We start from the raw sequence: 22171 nt of genomic DNA on the forward strand, positions 1-22171 counted from the left end.
GAAACACCCTAACTGGGAAGAAACCAGAAGCTTAAAGGACTACCAGCAAAAAAAGAGGGGAGGATGGTATATGAACTGCTGTAAGACAGGACAGGTCCCAGAACTGAAAAGTGTAAGGAAAAGGAGATGCTGAATGAGGGAGAGAATTTAAGCAAATCACAGGAGCTGTGGAGAAAATTCTGTACAAAAACTAAGAGAACTGAATAAGATTCATGGAGAAGGAATGGAAGAAAGCAAGCTTTCTCCTAGATGTGAAATAATTGCACAAAAAAAGAGCAATCTTAAAAATTGTACCACATATCAGGCCAAGAATCAGATGAAGAAGAAGTGGGAAAATCTGAACAGTTAACATGGGCTAGAATAAGTTGGACCAAGCATCACAGAAGAGACTTAACACAAGGCCAGTCAATAATAAAACCCTAGACAAGAGGGAGAAACAGACCTTCAGAGTTAACTTCAGATAATCAGCTGCCCAGACATCAGCAAAAAATTACAAACCATGCTAAGAAACAAGAAGAGATGGCTCAGTCAAGGGAACAAATTAAAACTTGACAGGACACCCAGAATTTGGAACAGCAAATCAAAGAAGTTCAAACAAATCTCCTAAATCAATTCAAGGAGAAGAAATAAAATATGGATATAAAGCTAAAGGATATTAAAAAGACAATGTGTGAGCATAAAGAAGAATATGAAGGAATAAAAAGAAACAGAGTCATGGGGATGAAAGGCACAATAATGGAGATTAAAAATACACTAAAGGCATACAACAGCAGATCTGAACAGGCAGAGGAAAGAATCAGTGAACTAGAAGACAGGACAATAGAACTCATATAATGTCAGAAGAACAGACAGAGAAAATACTAGAAAAAATTGAGCAGAGTCTCAGGGATTTGAATGATAGCACAACGCATGCAAACATATGTGTCATGGATGTCTCAGAAGATGAAGAAAGGGGAAAAGAGGAAGAAAGCATATTTGAGGAAATAATAGCAAAAAATTTACCAACTCTTATGAAAGACATAATTATACATGTCTAAGAAGCGTAACGTACTCCAAACAGAATAAATCCTGGTGGATCTACTCTGAGACACATACTAATCAGAATGTCAAATACCAAAGATAAAGAGAGAATTCTGAAAGCAGCAAGAGAAAAGCAATTTGTCACATACAAGAGAACAGTAATAAGACTAACTGCCAATTTCTCATTAGAAGCCATGGAAGTGAGAAGGCACTGGTATGATATACATAAGGTACTGAAAGAGAAAAACTGCCAGCCCCAAATTCTTTATCTGGCAAAACTGTCCTTCAAAAATGAGGGAGAGTTTAAAATATTTACAGATAAAGAGAAACTGAGAGGGCTCATCAACGAAAGACCCGCCCTACAAGAATTACTAAATGGAGTTCTGCAGGTGGAAAGGAAAAGATGGGAGAAAGTAGCTTGGAGTAGTGTGAAAAAATGAAGAACTTCAGTAAGAGTAAATGTAAAACCCAACAGAACCATGTCTTCAACAAACAACTCTATTCTTTAATTCCTATAAAGAATTGAAAAGGAAGAAGTAAAACTTTCACTATTTACAGATGACTAGATTCTATATATTGAAAGTCCTTACAACAAAGCTAGTAGAGCTAATAAACAAATTCAGCAGTGTACAATATCAACATGCAAAAATCAGTAGTGTTTCTATACACTAGTAATAAGCAATCTGAGGAGGAAATTTTAAAAATTCCATTGACGAAAGCAATTAAAAAAGTCAAATATCTAGGAATAAATTTAACCAATGATGTAAAGGACTTACATACAGAAAACTACAAAACTTTGCTACAAGGAATCAAAATATCTAAATAAATGGAAGGACATTCCATGATCCTGGACTGGAGGACAAAATATTAAGATGTCAATTCTACCCAAAATGATTTGCAGATTCAATGCAAACCAATGAAAATTCCAACAGCCTACTTTGCAAAAATGGAAAAGCCAATTATCAAATTTATTTGGAAGGGAAAGGGGCCCTAAATAGCCACAGACATCCTGAAAAAGATGAACAAAGTTGGAGGATTCACACTTCCTGACTTTAAAGCTTATTACAAAGCTACAGTGGTCAAAACAGCCCGGTACTAGCACATGGAGAGATATATAGACCAAGGGAATTGAGTTGAGAGTTTGGAAATAGACCCTCATACCCATGGCCAATTGATTTTTTTAAATCATTTTTCATTTGTAGAGTATAACTTACATATATAGAAGTGATAATTTTCCAAGTGCAATTTAATAAGTAGTTACAGAGCAAATTTCAAAAAATATTATAGGTTACAGTTCCACAGTTTCAGTTATTTTCTTATTATGAAATATATATACAAAAAGGTAATATCTTTCAAAGTGTGATTTAACAAGTAGATATACAGGAAATTTTCAAAATTATTATAAGTCATAGTACCATAGTTTCAGTTATTTCTTATTGTGAAATATTTATACAAAAACGTATAACTTTCAAATTACAATTTAACAAGTAGCCGTAGAACAAATTTCAAAGGATGCTATAAGTTACAGTTCCACCATTTCAATTCTTTCCTTCTAGCTCTTCTAATACCCTAGCAACTAAGAAAAACAAAATTATATAAAGATTCAGTATGCATAATCCTTTGTTAAATTCCATTTTGTCTGTTGCTACCCCTTCCTCTAGTTTAATCACTTCCCCGATCTTCATGGATGTCCAGGTAGTGACCACCCTAACTTGTTCATATTGAAAAGGGGTGTCAAGTTTTGAGCAAGGGGGACACATCTAGTTTTGTTTTTGAAGAGAATATTGCCTCTGGGTTTGGGGACTTAGCTGGCATAGGAACACTCTGAAGGATTTAAGTCTCTGAAGAATAAACGTAGTGAGTGAAACTTCTACAGAGTCTCAGATAGGGATCAGGGTAGTCTTTAAAGTTTTCGGGACTACTGTTGACTTGGGCTTATCATATTGTGGTCATTTGGAATTTCTAGGTGAAGCTTGCATAGAAGTAACCTCCAGTTCAGCCTCTTGACTCTATTTGAAATCTCTTAGCCACTAAAACCTTATTTCGTTGCCTTTCTTTTCCCCCTTTTGGTCAAAAAGGCATTCTCAATCCCTTGATGCCAGCCAATTGATTTTTGACAAGGCTTCCATGTCCACTCAACTAGGAAAGAATAATCTCTCCAACTAGTGGTCCTGGGAGAACTGGATATCCAAATGCAAAAGAATATACATATATAATACCATATACAAAAATGAACTCAAAATGGATCAAAGACCTAAATATAAGAACCCAAACTGTAAAACTCCTAGAAGAAAACGTAGGGAAGCATCTTCAGGACTTTGTGTTAGACAATGGTTTCTTAGACCTTACACCCAAAGCACAAGCAACAAAAGAAAAAAGAGTAGATAAATGGGACCTCATCAAAATTAAAAACTTTTGTGCATCAAAGGACTTTATCAAGAAAGTGAAAAGACAACCTTCTTAATGGGAGAAAATATTTGGAAACCACATATCTGATAAGGGTTTAATACCTAGAACATATAAAGAAATCGTACAACTCAACAATAAAAAAACAAAAAACCCAATTTAAAAATGGAAAAGAGACTTGACTAGACATCTCTCCAAAGAGGATATACAAATGGCTAAAAAGCACATTAAAAGTTGCTGAACATCACTAGCTATTAGGGAAATACAGATCAAAACTACAATGAGAGTGCTTGCTTCAGCAGCACATATACTAAAATTGGAACAATACAGAGAAGATTAGCGTGGCCCCTGTACAAGGATGAAATGCAAATTCGTGAAGCGAATTTTTTAAACACTGGAATGAAAGAATGGAATGGAATATTAACAGTGGCTGCCTTTCGGTGGTATTTGTCTTGGGCCTTAGACACAAATCAGGAAGAACAAGATAAGGGTAAACAGTAGAAGTGAGTTGTGCCTATTTGGAAACAGAAAAGAAGCATTTCACAATTCCACATGCCTCTGGTCACAAAAGTTTTGTCTCAAACATGATTGGTGGTGCTTCTCAAGCTGATCTGGCTGTACTGGTAATCTCTGCCAGGAAAGGAGAGTTTGAAACCAGATTTGAAAAAGGACAGACAAGAGACCATGCAATGTTGGCAAAGATAGCAGATGTAAAGCACTTAATTGTGTTTATTAATAAGCTGGATGATCCAACAGTAAATTGGAGCAATAAGAGATACAAGGAATGTAAAACTAGTGCCATTTCTGAAAAAAGTTGGCTTCAATCCCAAAAAGAACATTCACTTTATGCCCTGCTCAGGACTGACTGGAAAAAATCTTAAAGAGTAATCAGATTTTTGTCCTTGGTACAGTGGATTGCCATTTCTTCGATATCTGGATAATCTGCCAAACTTCGGTAGATAGGTGATGGATCAATCAGGTTGCAAATTGTGGATAAGTACAAGGACATGGGCACTGTGGTTCTAGGAGAGCTGGAATCAGGATCTATTTCTAAAGGCCAGAAGCTGGTGATGATGCCAAACAAGCACAATGTGGAAGTTCTTGGAATCCTTTCTGATGGTGTAGAAACTGATTCTGTAGCCCCAGGTGAAAACCTCAAAATCAGACTGAAGGAAATGAAGAAGAGGAGATCCTTCTAGGATTCATACTTTGTGATCCTAATAACCTTTGTCATTCTGGGCACACATTTGATGCCCAGATAGTGATTATTGAGCACAAGTCCATCATCTGCCCAGGTTATAATGCGGTGCTGCATATTCATACCTGTATTGAGGAAGTCAAAATAACCACCTTAACCTGCTTAGTAGATAAAAAATCAGGAGAAAAAAGTAAGATTCAACACCGTTTTGTGAAACAAGATCAAATATGCATTGGTCATTTAAGGACAGTAGGAACCATCTGCCTTGAGACCTTTAAAGACTTCCCTCAGATGGGTTGTTTTACTTTGAGATGAGGGTAAGACCACTGCAATTGAAAAAGTTCTGAAACTGGTTCCAGAGAAAGACCCTGCACAATACTGAGAGGAAAACTGATTGCAAAAGCCAAGCCTATTTCATACCACCTTCTCTTATTTTCTGCTCATTGACAAACCTCACCCCATATTTTGCAAAGAAAAAAATCACAGCAGAAGTCCACACTATGTCAGCTTTCTCATATTGAAAGTTCTGCTATGCCACTGTCGAATTTTTGCCCAAGATTTTTTCTTCCCCTCTCAAATTCTGCTTCCTTGGACAGATTTGGCAATAGCTTTGTAAGGGATGTGGACCTGATTGCCTACAGTAATAAAAACCTACAGAAATTTTTTTTTTATTTTCCATTTTCCACTTAAACATATTTAGGCTTTTTCCCCAGTCAGATCATTCTGAGTGTGTGAGTGTGTGTGCACATGTTTAAAACACAACTACCATGTTAATAAAATATTTAATTTGAAAAAAAAGTACGAAAAACCATTTTTCACCCACTAGAATGCTACCATTAAAAAAAAAAAAAAAACAGAAAACTACAACTGTTGGAAAAGATGCAGAGAAACAGGAACACTTATTCATTGCTGGTAGGAATGTAAAATGGTGCAGCCGCTGTGGAATAGTTTGGCAGTTTCTCAGAAAGCTAAGTACAGAACTACCATATGGCCTGGCAATTCCTCCACTATATACTCAGAAGAGTTGAAAGCAGGGACGCGAACAGATATTTGCACATCAATGTTCATAGTGGCATTATTCACAATTGCTAAAAGATGGAAACAACTCAAGTGTCCACCAACTGACGAATGGATAAATAAAATGTGGTGTGTGTGTGTATGTATAATATATATTATATATATAATACACCATATATATACTATACATATACTATATATATATATACACATATACAATGGTGTATTATTCATCTGTAAAAAGAAATGAAGTCCTGATACATGTGACAACATGGATGAACCTTGAAGACATCAAGCAGAGTGAAATAAGACAGACACAAAAGGAAAAATATTGTATGGTATCAATGATATGAAATAATTAGAATAAGCAAACTCATAGAGTTAGAATCTAGAATATACGTTACCAGGGGCTGGATTGAGGGTAGGGAAGAGGGAGGTAATGCTTAATTAGTACAGAATTTCTATTTAGGTTGATGGTAAAGTTTGGGTAATGGATGGTGGTGATGTAGCACAATATTGTGAGTGTAATTAACAGCACTGAATTATATACATGAATGTGGTGAAAGGGGAGAAGTTTGAGGTCCCATATATGTTACTAGAATAAATATTAAAGGATAAAACATAGGACTGCATGTATAGCATAGGTACCCTAGTGTAAACTATGGACTATCATTAATAGCACAGTTATAAGAATGTTCTTTCATGAATCATAGCAAATGTCCCACACTAATGCAACTTGTTAATAACAGGAGTATATGGGAAAAAATACACTGTAATGTAAAATATAGAGTGTAACTAATAGTACAAATTTAATATTCTTTCATCAATTGTAACAAAGGTACCACACCAATGCAAACTGTTAACAATAGAGGGCATATGGGAACACTGTATTTTTACATGATTTTCTGTAAACCTACAACTTCTTTAATTAAAAAAAAATTTTAAAAGAAAGAAAAAAACTCTTTGGCCCCACTTCCCCATAAATCCTATTCCATTTTCCTGCTCCCCTTTGCAGCAAAACTCACTGATTGAGTTGTTCCTAATTGCTGATCATATTTCTTCTCTTCTCATTCTTTTTTTTTTTAATCATCATTTTATTGAGATATATTCACATACCACGCAGTCATACAAAACAAATCGTACTTTCGATTGTTTACAGTACCATTACATAGTTGTACATTCATCACCTAAATCAATCCCTGACACCTTCATTAGCACACACACAAAAATAACAAGAATAATAATTAGAGTGAAAAAGAGCAATTGAAGTAAAAAAGAACACTGGGTACCTTTGTCTGTTTGTTTCCTTCCCCTATTTTTCTACTCATCCATCCATAAACTAGAAAAAGTGGAGTGTGGTCCTTATGGCTTTCCCAATCCCATTGTCACCCCTCATAAGCTACATTTTTATACAACTGTCTTCGAGATTCATGGGTTCTGGGTTGTAGTTTGATAGTTTCAGGTATCCACCACCAGCTACCCCAATTCTTTAGAACCTAAAAAGGGTTGTCTAAAGTGTGCATAAGAGTGCCCATCAGAGTGACCGCTCGGCTCGTTTTGGAATCTCTCTGCCACTGAAGCTTATGTCATTTCCTTTCACATCCCCCTTTTGGTCAAGAAGATGTTCTCCGTCCCACGATGCCGGGTCTACATTCCTCCCCGGGAGTCATATTCTACGTTGCCAGGGAGATTCACTCCCCTGGGTGTCTGATCCCACGTAGGGGGGAGGGCAGTGATTTCACCTTTCAAGTTGGCTTAGCCAGAGAGAGAGGGCCACATCTGAGCAACAAAGAGGCATTCAGGAGGAGACTCTTAGGCACAAATATAGGGAGGCCTAGCCTCTCCTTTGCAGCAACCGTCTTCCCAAGGGTAAAAGTTATGGTAGAGGGCTCAACCCATCAAACCACCAGTCCCCTATGTCTGTGGTCATGTTAGCAACCATGGAGGTGGGGTAGGCGAATACCCCTGCATTCTCCACAGGCTCCTCAAGGGAGCACTACATCTTTTTTTTTTTTCTTGTTTTTCTTTCTTTCTTTCTTTTTTTTTTTAACTTTCCCTTCTTTTTTAAATCAACTGTATGAAAAAAAAAGTTAAAAAGAAAACAAACATACAATAAAAGCACATTTCAAAGAGACCATAACAAGGGAGTAAGAAAAAGACAACTAACCTAAGATAATTGCTTAACTTCCAACATGTTCCTACTTTACCCCAAGAAAGTTACCTAATATAGCAACATTTCTGTGAACTTGTTCCTACTATATCCATCAGAACTTAACAGACCATAGTCATTTCTGGGCATCCCCAGAATGTTAAATAGCTTATCTGTTCTTCTTGGATTATTGTTCCCCCTTCCTTAATTGCTCTCTACTGCTAGTTCCCCTACATTCTACATTATAAACCATTTGTTTTACATTTTTCAAAGTTCACATTAGTGGTAGCATATAATATTTCTCTTTTTGTGCCTGGCTTATTTTGCTCAGCATTATGTCTTCGAGGTTCATCCATGTTGTCATATGTTTCACAAGATCGTTCCTTCTTACTGCCGTGTAGTATTCCATCGTGTGTATATACCACATTTTATTTATCCACTCATCTGTTGAAGGACATTTGGGTTGTTTCCATCTCTTGGCAATTGTGAATAATGCTGCTATGAACATTGGCGTGCAGATATCTGTTCGTGTCACTGCTTTCCGATCTTCCGGGTATATACCGAGAAGTGCAATCGCTGGATCGAATGGTAGCTCTATATCTAGTTTTCTAAGGAACTGCCAGACTGACTTCCAGAGTGGCTGAACCATTATACAGTCCCACCAACAGTGAATAAGAGTTCCAATTTCTCCACATCCCCTCCAGCATTTGTAGTTTCCTGTTTGTTTAATGGCAGCCATTCTAACCGGTGTTAGATGGTATCTCATTGTGGTCTTAATTTGCATCTCTCTAATAGCTAGTGAAGCTGAACATTTTTTCATGTGTTTCTTGGCCATTTGTATTTCCTCTTCAGAGAACTGTCTTTTCATATCTTTTGCCCATTTTATAATTGGGCTGTCTGTACTATTGTCATTGAGTTGTAGGATTTCTTTGTATATGCAAGATATCAGTCTTTTGTCAGATACATGGTTTCCAAAAATTTTTTCCCATTGAGTTGGCTGCCTCTTTACCTTTTTGAGAAATTCCTTTGAGGTGCAGAAACTTCTAAGCTTGAGGAGTTCCCATTTATCTAGTTTCTCTTTTGTTGCTTGTGCTTTGGGTGTAAAGTCTAGGAAGTGGCCGCCTAATACAAGGTCTTGAAGATGTTTTCCTACATTATCTTCTAGGAGTTTTATGGTACTTTCTTTTATATTGAGATCTTTGGTCCATTTTGAGTTAATTTTTGTGTAGGGGGTGAGGTAGGGGTCCTCTTTCATTCTTTTGGATATGGATATCCAACTCTCCCAGCCCCATTTGATGAAAAGACCATTATGGCTCAGTTCAGTGACTTTGGGGGCCTTATCAAAGATCAGTCGGCCATAGATCTGAGGGTCTATCTCTGAATTCTCAATTCGATTCCATTGATCTGTATGTCTATCTTTGTGCCAGTACCATGCTGTTTTGGCAACTGTGGCTTTATAATAAGCTTCAAAGTCAGGGAGTGTAAGTCCTCCCACTTCGTTTTTCTTTTTTAGAGTGTCTTTAGCAATTCGAGGCATCTTCCCTTTCCAAATAAATTTGATAACTAGCTTTTCTCTCATTCTCTTTTAAACCTATTCAGTGAGGTTTTTGTCCTCACCGTGTTTTCCTCTCCAATCAAAACTGCTCTTATCCAGGTCACCTGTGATTTTCATTTTGCTCAATCAGATCATCCATTCTCAGGCTTCATCTCAAGTATCCGCAGCTTTTGAGTTTTTCACTTTTTCTTCCTTAGTCACTTTCTTCACTAAGCTTCATGGTACCACACTCTCCTGGTTTTTTCCTTCTCATTCTTTTTTTTTTTTGTGTGGGTTCTTTCTCTTCTCCCTGTCCTCTTAATGTTGGAGTGCTATGACTCAGTTATTGAACCTCTTCTCTTTCCTATCTACACTCATTCCTGTGTGGTCTCATCAAATCTCAATGGCTCTCAATAACATTTTTGTGCTCTAATGCTTCCCAAATTTATATCTCTAACACAGACCTCTCTCCAAATTTCAAATATATATTATTTGAAATTCTGTACTACTACAGAATTTCAAATAATCAGATTTAGAATGACAGATATGAAAGCATTGTGGGATATGGATTATAGTGGACTGAAATATATATATATTTCAAATATATATATATATATATATATATATATATATATCTCCAACTGCAATTTAGCATCTCTATTTATAGCTCTAATAGAGATCTCAAGCTTAACACATCTAAAATTAAACTCAGGACATTACCCCAAAATGAACAGACTACAGAAGTGATGGTGTCTCACTTCTGGGATTAGATTATAAAAAGCCTGCAGATTCTCTCTTGAATACACATGTGCTCCAGCTCCAGCTCCAGCTCTAGCTCCAGCTCTCCTCACCCACCACAGTTCACTTCAGAGAGCTGGTGGAAAACATCTGCCATGTTGTAAGCTACAGGGGAGGTCCACATGGCAAGGAACTGAGGGAGGCCTCTAGCTGACAGTCAGTAAGAAAATGGCTCTTAGTCCTTCAGCCAGTAAGATACTGAGACCTGCCAATAACCCCATGTCTGAGATTGGAATCGGCTCCTTCTTTGATGAAGCCTTCAGATGAGAAGGCAGCTCTAGCTGACAGCTTGACTGCTTACCCCATCAGAGACCTTGAGCCCAAACCATTCTGCTAGGCCTCTCCCAAATTCTTGATACACAGAAGATGTAATATAATAAAGTTTTGTTGTTTTAAGCTATTAAGTTGTGGGTTCATTTGTTATACATCAATAGATCATTAGCTGAATAGCAGGCGTTCAATAAATATTTGATGAATGAATGAATAATGAATAAATGAACGTCTCGCTGTACCTATTACCCAGCCTTTTCATCCAATTACATCTTCATTCAACAAATATTTCCTATGGTGGGATCAGGCAATATAGAGATGGCCACACTGTGGTCCAGAAATTCATTCAACAAATATTTATTAAGCACTACTTTGGTCCACACAAAACAGATCCAGTCCCTTTACTCATAGGCAGTCTCCAGAGAACATTAAACAAGTAATTATCAGGGTGATGAGAGCAATAAAGGAGAACACAGGTGCTAAAGGAGGAAGTGAAGGATGAGCTTATGAAGGAGGAACCAGCTTTCTAGTTAGAGGGAACAGCATGGACAGAGGCGGGGAGGTGGGAAGCCCTTGCATGTTCAAGCAGCGGCAAAGTGGTTTGGTCTAGTTCTAGAGAGGGGGTGTGGGGTAAAGAGAAACCAGGAAGACAGGCAGGGGCCGGACCACAAAGGGATGTCTGATCTTGAGGACAACAGGGTACTACTACAGAATTTCAAATAATCAGATTCAGAATGACAGATATGAAAGCATTGTGGGAAATGGATTATAGTGGACTGAAATAGATGAATTTGGGCTGGATGTTCTCCAGGCCCACCCTCCCTTCTCAGGATGCTCTGAGCCCCACGAGGCTGGCCTGTATGAGCTGTAACAGTGGCTTCCTCTGGATTGTATTCATTATTTTCAGCACCCAGAGTCACGACTAAGAGCTGAGACACCCCTGTCAAGTTTATTATTAATTCTGAGCCTCGATTTCCTCATTAATAAAAAATAAGGTTGTCCCAAACACCATTCTGTAGTCTGGTGCTGGGCTAGCTGCATCAGAATTACTTGAGGAGCTTCAAATATATATATTTATATATTCCATAATTACTTGAGGAGCTTTAAATATATATATATATATATTTCAGAATTTTATTCCAACAACATAGGGGTTGTTAATTCTGTGGTCGGATGTCTCAGCGATATGGTGACACAGCCAGGTATAGTGAAAAATGGACAAGAACATTGCTTCTCAAAATTTAATGTGCCTAAAAACCATGTAGGGATCTTGTTAAAATGCAGATACTGATCTGGGTGGGACCCAAGAGTCTGTATTTCTAACAAGCTCCCAGGGAATGTCACTGCCCCATGGGTCACACTTTGAATTTCAAGGCACTGGGTTATCCCTAAGGAGACTCATTTTAGGACCAAGAACACACTGCTTCTTCTCCTCTTGGTTTGTGATTCTGGCAAAAGTTTTTTTTTTTTTTTTTTTTTTTAGTGAAAGAAGCCCATAATGCAAATACAGAGAGAATAATTTACTGCACTATGGATACACTATGGATACACTGAATTTCTGTTTTCATTAATTATTCAGATGTGATTTTCTCTTGGGCCCTCAGTTTTGTAGTGTGTACTCATATGTTTTATATTGCTATAACTATGTATATGCTAACTAATGTCTCTGTGTATAATTGGGCAAGTATAAGGTTAAAAATATGGGTCCTTCTGAAGGAAGACAAAAACTAAAAACAGCACCCAAACTGGTCAATTTCAAGGAAGTGGGAATAAAAGAGTAATTTCTTCCTGAATCGTCTAAATTACCAGTACCCTGTAAATACGGTTCATTATCTCCTTTTTTTCTCTAAGGAAATTGAGAGCTATTGGTTCAAGCCCAGGAACCCCAGGTTTAAGGCAGGAGGTAGTAAGCACCTTAGCAGCAAAGAAGCATAAAGACTGAAGAACCACACCAGAGGGTGGAATCCTGAGCGCTGCAGGGGAATCGAGGGGCAACATTCTAATGACAGAAGTCCAAGGCACCCACTGTTACTTTCATGTCTCAGCCAAAAGAAGGACCACGAATTAAAGTGAAAAGTTGAGGGAAAGCCTCACCAGATGAACTCTTTCTCTCTGTCCCCATTTCTCCTCAAGGATCTCCTCATTCCCATACACTCTTTTCTGACCAGAGGAAGGTCCTCACCTTCGGACTTGGTGTGAATGGAAATATTGCAGAGGAAGTAAATAACAAAGCTTTTCCTCAGTCAAGCAACCATACACCAAGAACAGAAATGAAAAAGGTTTGGCTATGAGGGATACTTGGTGCTACCCACAAGAAAAAATTTACAAAACACCTTCTTGTCAAGGTTGTTTTTACCCCATTAACATTTTCTGCCTTAAATAGGAAAAAAGCTAAAATTGTAATAATATGATATTCTATCAAGATACCAAGAAACCCTTCTATTCTTTGATCAGTGGCTACATCATTAAGGCAGCCTGACCTAGTTCATGATCTCTAGTGTCAAGGGATTTCTTTACACAATTTTATTACTGCCAAGTCTCTGTAAAATGCCGTGAATAACCCAAGGCAGGTTATTTTTCTCCTTTGCTGCACAATCCAAGGCCTGGTTTGATCTTCACTTGGTTCTTATGCATAAAATCCAGCCCAATTTTAATACTTCCTCAGAAAAATATAGTAATTTATTCATTATTCCTTTCTATCCTTGGCAAACAGGTACGAGAACTTTCCATGCGCCAGATTCTCTGCAAGGAGATCCCATCCTCATGAGGCTCACCTCTAGCAGACTTCTCAAACTGGCAGACCTCAAGGCCCAATCAGTCCACAAACTTTTTTTTTTAAACTGAGACAACAATTAAAAATAGAGAGCTTTCAAATAAAAAGAAAAACACACTTCTATTTCTGGCTTCTCCTGGAAAATGGAATGATCTGGCAACAATGAGTCACCTCGCTTTTCTGCATACCAACTTCCTACCGGAGCTAAGTGACCGCCCTTAGACAGGGTTCACCGCTCCCGTTCACCCATCGCTCCACTTCTCCCATGAAAACTTATGAGTTCAGAGTTGACCCTTTTCTCATGCAAACGTACGAACCTAGATTTGACCCTCGTCACTGACTCCCTTCCTGGCCCCTGATCTGGAACAACTGGGGCTGACTTATCCATTAGGCACAGCACCTAAAACCTATGATACTTTTGTCCAGAGAAAAGTAAAATGTATATATAATAATGAATCCAGAAAATAGCGGGCAAGATGGCGGCATAGAGAGGAGTGGAAGCTAAGTAGTCCCCCTGGAACAACTACAAAAAACCAGAAACAACTAGTAAATAATCCAGAATAACTGCGGGGGGACAAACGAGACCATCCATTCATCATACACCAACCTGAATTGGGAGGAATGCCCGAGAACACAGCATAAAATCTGTAAGTAAAACCTGCGGAACCAGGTCGGGAGACTTCCTCCCCCATAGCCCGAGCTGCGGAGCCGCGTGGTGCCACAGAGAAGCTCTCTCCCAGCAAGCAAATACAGCTCAGCTGAGCTCCAACTGGGGTTTTAAGTAGCGAGTGTGAACTGCTCACTACAGGTACGCAGCCCCAAAAAACAGACAGAGGCTTTGGGTGACGACTGACCTGGGAGAGCCATAGGGTTGCCTTGGACTGGGTCTGAAGGGGACTATCTGTTTCTTTTTCGGCTCAGTGGAGAAAGCCCCAGTCATTTTCAGTTTCCAGGGCTGTGACTCTGGGAAGGGTGGAGACACCACAAGCAGAGAGTGAGACCATTGAAATGCTAATGACCTTCACCTGAGGGGTCTGTCTTCTCTAGGAGGAAAGGGGTGGGGCCCTTTCCATTCAGAACCAGACCCCAGAGCCTGGGGGAACATGGCCATACCTCCTCACACCAGTCAAGAATTATAGGCTAACAGGCGTCACCTGCTGGGCAGAAAAGCACAGTGACCTGAGGCATCAAAGGGTGGAGCAATTTTCTAAGACACACCCGCAGGGAAACCAGATACTGAATATTTCTTCCCTCTGGGACCTGAGCCTGTTCTGGTCTGAGAAAACTCAATTTGGATAACCAAGGAAACCATGCCTAGACAACAGAGGATTACAACCTACACTAAGAAAAACAAAGTTATGGCCCAGTCAAAGGAACAAATGTACACTTCAACTGAGATACAGGAATTTAAACAACTAATGCTAAATCAATTCAAAAAGTTTAGAGAAGATATTGCAAAAGAGATAGAGGCTGTAAAGGAAGCACTGGACATGTATACGGCAGAAATCAAAAGTTCAAAAAACCTATTAGTAGAATCTATGGAAATGAAAGGCACAACACAAGAGATGAAAGACACAATGGAAACATACAACAGCAGATCTCAAGAGGCAGAAGAAAACACTCAGGAACTGGAGAACAAAACACCTGAAAGCCTACACGCAAAGGAGCAGATGGAGAAAAGAATGAAAAAATATGAGCAACGTCTCCGGGAACTCAAGGATGAAACAAAGTACAATAATGTACGTATCATTGGTGTCCCAGAAGGAGAAGAGAAGGGAAAGGGGGCAGAAGCAATAATAGAGGAAATAATTAATGAAAATTTCCCATCTCTTATGAAAGACATAAAATTACAGATCTAAGAAGCGCAGCGTACTCCAAACAGAAGAGATATGAAGAGGCCTACGCCAAGACACTTAATAATCAGATTATCAAATGTCAAAGACAAAGAGAGAATCCTGAAAGCAGCAAGAGAAAAGCGATCCATTACATACAAAGGAAGCTTCATAAGACTATGTGCGGATCTCTCAGCAGAAACCATGGAGGCAAGAAGGAAGTGGTGTGATATATTTAAGATACTGAAAGAGAAAAACCACCAGCCAAGAATCCTATATCCAGCAAAGCTGTCCTTCAAATATGAGGGAGAGCTCAAAATATTTTCTGACAAACAGACAATGAGAGACTTTGTGAACAAGACACCTGCCCTACAGGAAATACTAAAGGGAGCACTACAGGGTGATAGAAGACAGGAGTGTGTGGTTTGGAACACAATTTTGGGAGATGGTAGCACAACAATGTAAGTACACTGAACAAAGGTAACTATGAATACGGTTGAGAGAGGAAGATGGGGAGCATGTGAGACACCACAAGAAAGGAGGAAAGATAACGACTGGGACTGTGTAACTTGGTGAAATCTAGAGTATTCAACAATTGTGATAAAATGTACAAATATGTTCTTTTACGAGGGAGAACAAGCAAATGTCAACCTTGCAAGGTGTTAAAAATGGGGAGGCATTGGGGGAGGGATGCAATCAGCATAAACTAGAGACTGTAACTAATAGAATCATTGTATTATGCTTCCTTTAATGTAACAAAGGTGATATACCAAAGTGAATGCAGATAAGAGGGGGGGATAGGGGAGGCATGTTAGACACTTGACATTGGTGGTATTGTCTGATTCTTTATTCTACTTTGATTGAAGGTTATTTTTCCTTTTGCTGCTTCCTAGCTGTCATTTTTTTTTTTTGTTTCCTCTTTCTTTTGCCTCTCTACCTTCTTTGACTCTCCCTCCTGCCTTGTGGAAGAAATGTAGATGCTCTTGCTTAGTATGAGCAGAATGTTCAATTAGGATGAACTAATGTTTGGAAATGAACAGGGGTGTTGGTAGCAAGATGTGAGAATAACTAACAGCGCTGAATGGTGTGTGAATGAGGTGGAAAGGGGAAGCTCAGAGTCATATATGTCACCAGAAGGAAAGTTGGAGGTCAAAAGATGGAAATGTATAAAACTGAATCCTATGGTGGGCAATGTCCATGATCAACTGTACAAATACTAGAAATTACTTCATGAACCAGAACAAATGTATGACAATACAATTAGAAGTTAATAATAGAGGGGTATATAGGGAAGAACTATATACCTATTACAAACTATATACTACAGTTAGTAGTATTTCAACATTTTTTCATAAACAGTAACAAACGTACTATATCAATACTAGGAGTCAACAATTGAGGGGGGTTGCTTAGGGATAGGGGAGGTTTAGAGTTTCCTTTTCTTTTTTTCTTTTTTCATCTTTCACTTTATTTCTATTTCTTGTCTGGAGTAATGAAAAGTTTCTAAAAATTGAACAAAAATTAAGTGTGATGGATGCACAGCTGTATGAGGGTACCCAGGGGCAAGTGATTGTACACTTTGGATCTTTGGATAATTGTATGGTATCTGAACAATCTCAATAAAAAATGGAAAAAAAAATAATAATGAATCCAGTCCACATTCATATTCACCTTTATAACAACACAGTTTTAAAATATAATTTTTAATGTTTTTATGGAAGAAGGGAACTGTGAAGGCAAAAGTCATAATGTAACCAAATCACAGCAACTCCTTACTTGGAAAATCGGTCCGTAAAAGGGAAGGATTTAAGCATTTTAGAAAGAACTAGAGGGCATTCCCAGGAGATGAGAGAAAGTGCTTCTCTTCAGGAGAATGCCAAATAAAAAATGCAGATTCGGGGGAAATCACCCTCCTGCAATCCCCAGTTGCCCAAACTCTCCCTTTGGGACCCAGCCACTTATTCTTCAATTTCAGGGACTGTGGGTGACTCACAGCTCACAGCTGAGGCTCTCCCAAGAATTGCCCTCCACAGAAGGAAGCCGCCAACCCAAGCTTTTGCCCCCTCCCTGGGGCAGCGTGCAGCCAATGTTAGTTGATCATGAGGTACAAAGGCATGGGCATGGCTCTCTGCCTCAATTTGGGACATGTCTAAAGGACTATCCAATCCCAAAGCCACCTGCAGCACTGGCTGAGGCCTCGTTACAACTGCATTAAGTTCAACCTCTCTCTCTGCTCAATCCTGTTTCCTTTATTCTCTCACAGATGTTACCAGAAGCAAACAAACCTGCATCTCAGAGTTTGTTTTCCACAAACTAAGACCCCAATAAATAATGGATTCAGGCAAGAATCCTCAACAGATGCAAAAACCATCAGGTAGAAGGGATGTTGGGGAGCAGGATCTCTCCATGGCGTCAAAGTATCACCCCGCATTCTGATTGCTTACCAAATGCAAAGGGAAAAATACAATTTTAAAATGGAGGAATCTGGCAGTCACCACTTATAAACCAAGTGATGAAATTTAGCATGAGTAATAGTGAAACAACCTGACTGCTGAGGTGACAAATATGAAGCACTTAGCACCACCCATGAGGCATTCCTGCCAAATATGTTTAACTTTAATCTAGACATGCTGTGGTGGTTTGAAATTGTATGTACCCCAGAAAAAAACATGTTCTTAATCTTAATCCACCCCTGTGAGTGTGAACCCATTGTAAATAGGACCTTTGAAAGATGTTACTTCTACTTAAGGTGTGGCCCAATTGAGTGAGGTTGGGCCTTAATCCTATTACTGGAGGCTTTATGAAGAGAAAGCCACTTGGAGGAGAGAAGCAGGAAGTCAGTGAGAAGCTGGAAGAGAAAGGAGAGGTCATTGCTATGTGATGAGAAAGCCAAGTAATCCCAAGGATTTTGGGCCCACCAGAATGCTACTGATTCCAAAATGAAACAAGCCTTCTAGTCAGTGAAACGGTGAGCCAATAAATTCCTATTGTTAAGCCAACCAACTGTGTGGTATTTGCCATAGCAGTCAGGAAGTTAAGACAGAGGAAAAAGGGGGAAAAGCCAGACAATTCAAAATATGACTAACACATCTATGGCCAATTGATTTTTGACAAGGGTGCCAAGTCCACTCAATAGAGAAAGAACAGTCTTTTCCATAAATGGTGCTGGGAAAACTGAATAACCACAGGCAAAAAAATAAAATTAGACCCCTCATACCATATACAAAAATTAACTCAAAATGGATCAATGACCTAAATATAAGATCTAAACCCATAAAACTCTTTGAAGAAAGCATGGAGGAAAATCTTCAGGACCTCGAATAAGCAATGGATTCTTAGACTTTACATTGAAAGCATGAGCAACAAAAGAAAAATAGATAATTGGACTTCATCAAAATTTAAAACTTTTGTGCTTCAAAACACACTATCAAGAAAGTGAAAAGACAACAAACAGAATGGGAGAAAACAGTCACAAAGCATGTATCTGATAAGAGTTTTATATCCAGAATATATCAAGAACTCCTACAACGCAACAACAAAAAGACAAACAACCCAGTTAAAAAATGGGCAAAGGACTTGAATAGCCATTTCTCTAAAGAAGATTACAAATGGCCAGTAAGCATATGAAAAGATGCTCATCATCATTAGCCATTAAGGAAATGCAAATCAAAACCACAATGAGATATCACTTCACACCCACTAGGATAACTATAGTTAAATGATGGAAAATAACAAGTGCCAAATGGGAACCCTCATATATTGCTGTTAGGAATGCAAAATGGTGTAGCTGCTGTGCAAACCAGTCTGGCAGTTCCTAAAAAATTAAACAAAGAATTACCATATGACCCAACAATTTCACTTCTGGGTATATACCCAAAAGAATCAAAAATAAGAACTCAAACAGATATTTGTACACCAATGTTCATTGAGCATTATTCACAATAGCCAAAAGGTGGAAGCAACGCAAGGGTCCATCAGCAGTTGAATGGATAAACAAAATGTGCTATATACATACAACAGATTATTCAGCCATAAAAAGGAATGAAGTTCTGATATATTCTGCAACACAGATGAACCCTGAAGATATCATGTTGAATGAAATAAGCCAGACAGAAAAGGACAAATATTGTATGGTTTCACTTTACAAAATACCTAGAATAAGTATATTCATGGAGACAGAAAGTAGATTATGGTGGTTCTAGTTTGCTAATGCTGCTGGAATGCAAAACACCAGAAATGGATCAGCTTTTATAAAAGGGGTTTATTTGGTTACACAGTTACAGTCTTAAGGCCATAGAGTGTCCAAGGTAATGCATCAACAATTGGGTAACTTCACTGGAGGATGGCCAGTGGTGTCTGGAAAACTTCTGTTAGCTGGGAAGGCACGTGGCTGGCCTCTGCTCCAAAGTTCTGAGTTCAAATGGCTTTCTTTCAGGACGTTCCTCTCTAGGCTGCAGTTCCACAAAAATGTCACTCTTAGTTGCTCTTGGGGTGTTTTTCCTGTCTTAGCTTCTCTGGAGCAAAAGTCTGCTTTCAACGACTGTCTTCAAACTGTCTCTCATCTGCAGCTCCTCTCTCAGCTCCTGGGCATTCTTCAAAGTGTCTCTCTTGGCTGTAGCTCCTCTTCAAAATGTCACTCAGCTGCACAGTGTTCCTTCTGTTTGTCAGCTCATTCATATGGCTCCAGTGATTTAATTTAGACCCACCCTAAATGGGTGGGCCAACACCTCCATGGAAATTATCCAATCAGAGTCATCACCCACAGTAGAGTGGGGCACATCTCCATGGAAACACTCACAGAATTACAATCTAATTAACACTGACAGGTCTGCCCACACAAGATTACATCAAAGATAATGGCGTTTGGGGGGACATAATACATTCAAACTGGCATAATGGATTACTGGGATAGGGGTGGTGGGGTGGGGGTGAGGTGGAATGGGAATGAGGAATTATTGCTTAATGGGTACAGAGCTCCTATTTGAAGTGATGAAAAGTTAATGAATGATGATGATGATAGCACAACATTGTATATGTAATCAATGCTTTGAAAGTATACATTATAGTGGTTAAAATGGGAAATTTGAGTTATATATATCTTACCACAATAAAAAAATGTGGGACATGCTATAAGAAAACTGGCCCTGTCTCTTCAAAAAGTAATGTCAAAGGTTATGACTTGTTCTAGCAATGTGAGACACTTCTCTGAATCCTGGTTCCAAAAAATCAATTATAAAAGAGACTTTGAGAGCAACTAGAGAAATCTGAATATAGACTTGACATTGGATTATTAAGTTATGATAATGTCTTTATTTTTAGGGGATATATCTGGAATTACTTAGGGATGAAGGGCCATAATGTCAGCAAATTACATCAAATGACTGAGAAGATAGCAAATAAAAATAGCTAATGATAGATAGATAATAGATAGATAGATAGATAGGGACACAGAGAATAAATAGATAAAGTAAATATGGCAAAATGTCAATAATGATTGAATCTAATGGAGGATATGTTGGTGTTCATCAAAATTCTCCATATGTTTGACAATGTTTGTTGGGGATTGAATCATGCCCCCCACAAAAGACACATTCACATTCATGTAGGTGTGAACCCATTTGTAAACAGAGCCTTTTGAAGATGTTATTAGTTAATGAACATGTGGCCAAATTAAGTCATGTTGGATCTTAATCTGTATGACTGAAAGCCCTATAAAGAGAGGAAATTCTGATGCATTCAGACAGAGAAAGCCACAGGAAGGAGTCAGTAGTCAGCAGAAACCAGCAGAGCAGACCCAAGGAGAGAGATCGCCACACGACAGGAGGCAGAGAAGCAAGCCAAGGAACCCAAGGATTGTGGCAAACCAGCATCATAACGCTACAGACTTTGGGAGAAAGCATGGCCTTGTGATGCCTTGATTTTGGATTTTAGCCTCCCAAACCAGAGTCAATAAATTCCTGTTGTTGAGCCAACCAGTGTGTGGTAGTTGTCATAGCAGCCTGGCAAATTAAGAAAACGTTCATAATAAAGCGTTTGGGGAAAACAAGTGTCACTGTGAGTCAATACACAAATACTGAATTTAACTTTTCTTCTTTTGCATCACTCATTAAGACAAACTTTAGAATCAGAAAACACATAAGCAGCATGAGAAAGTATGGATTAAAGCTTGCTTTGTTCTGGCTTTTTGATACTAAAGCGATTAAAGTTAAATATATGCATATTTCCCCTTCCTGCCCACAAATAAGTAGGTCCTAAAACAGAGGCGGGGGTGGGGGTGGGGGAGACAAAGTCAGATAAAAAGAATTAATGTAAAAAATATATACATGTGGCTATGTTTAGCACTTCTCTGATCCTTTCTGAGTCTGTTTTCTCATCTATAAAATGGGGAGAATAAACCAAAACTGGAAGGACTGTTTTTAGGATTAAAGGTGAAGAATCTCAAGTGCCTGGCACTCAGTAATAGATGAATGGAAAATATCATAATACTTGCTGTTATTGTGACTGTGGTGTTGGGAGCCGGTGACAGCAGGAAGATAAAGACCCAAACATTGTAGTCCCAGAGCCTGCCTCCAAACCAGAACCACCGGGCTGTTTTCTCTGTGCATGGTATTTTCCTTTCTAATGGACACAGTAAAGGTAACTAAGAGGAAATGAAATTTTCATCCTCTCCCCTGCAAACAAAACAGCAGACACATTTTGTTTACAATTCAGATTGTGCACTTAAATGATAATTAAGAGGAATTCAGGAGGGGTTTTCTGGAGGCCTAATATAACAAAACAGAAAGGAAGGTCAGATTATTTCTTAGACTAAGGAGCCCAAAATTTTGCTATAAACTGTCAAGACCTCAGAATATTTCATTCCTTTAAAAAATAACTTCCCTGAACTTTAGAAAAATAAGTCTTTCCATTTCACATGAAATGTAGGTGATGTTAGGCTTTCCTCAGAGCTGAAGGGACTCAGATGAAAAGGTTATTGCTTTTTAGAATAAAACCTTGAACTTGAATTCAATTCACACCCCAAGAAAGCTATTGCTCATGTCAGCACTGCCAATACTAACTTTCTGAGGGCAAAACCCATGCCCAAGTTTTATTTTCACATCACCATCAATTACTCACAGTACCTCGGGGAACCGTCCTTTTGTGTTGCCATACAAACAGAAATGACAGCTCTGGG

The 22171-nt window shown here is 38.6% G+C and overlaps 1 protein-coding gene, 1 non-coding gene and 1 pseudogene across 2 annotated transcripts in view; 2 read left to right on the plus strand and 1 right to left on the minus strand.

Moving 5' to 3' along the window:
• Positions 1-22171, minus strand: part of SCD5 (stearoyl-CoA desaturase 5) — a 198787-nt gene that overhangs the window by 107468 nt on the left and 69148 nt on the right. The window lies entirely within an intron of this gene.
• On the plus strand, positions 3713-3815 carry LOC119530670. The gene has a single exon (XR_005216066.1). It is a non-coding gene; the product is annotated as a U6 spliceosomal RNA (small nuclear RNA).
• LOC119529053 lies at positions 3790-5006 on the plus strand (annotated as a pseudogene).

Source organism: Choloepus didactylus, chromosome 3, assembly GCF_015220235.1.
Source record: "Choloepus didactylus isolate mChoDid1 chromosome 3, mChoDid1.pri, whole genome shotgun sequence".
Taxonomy (NCBI): domain Eukaryota; kingdom Metazoa; phylum Chordata; class Mammalia; order Pilosa; family Megalonychidae; genus Choloepus; species Choloepus didactylus.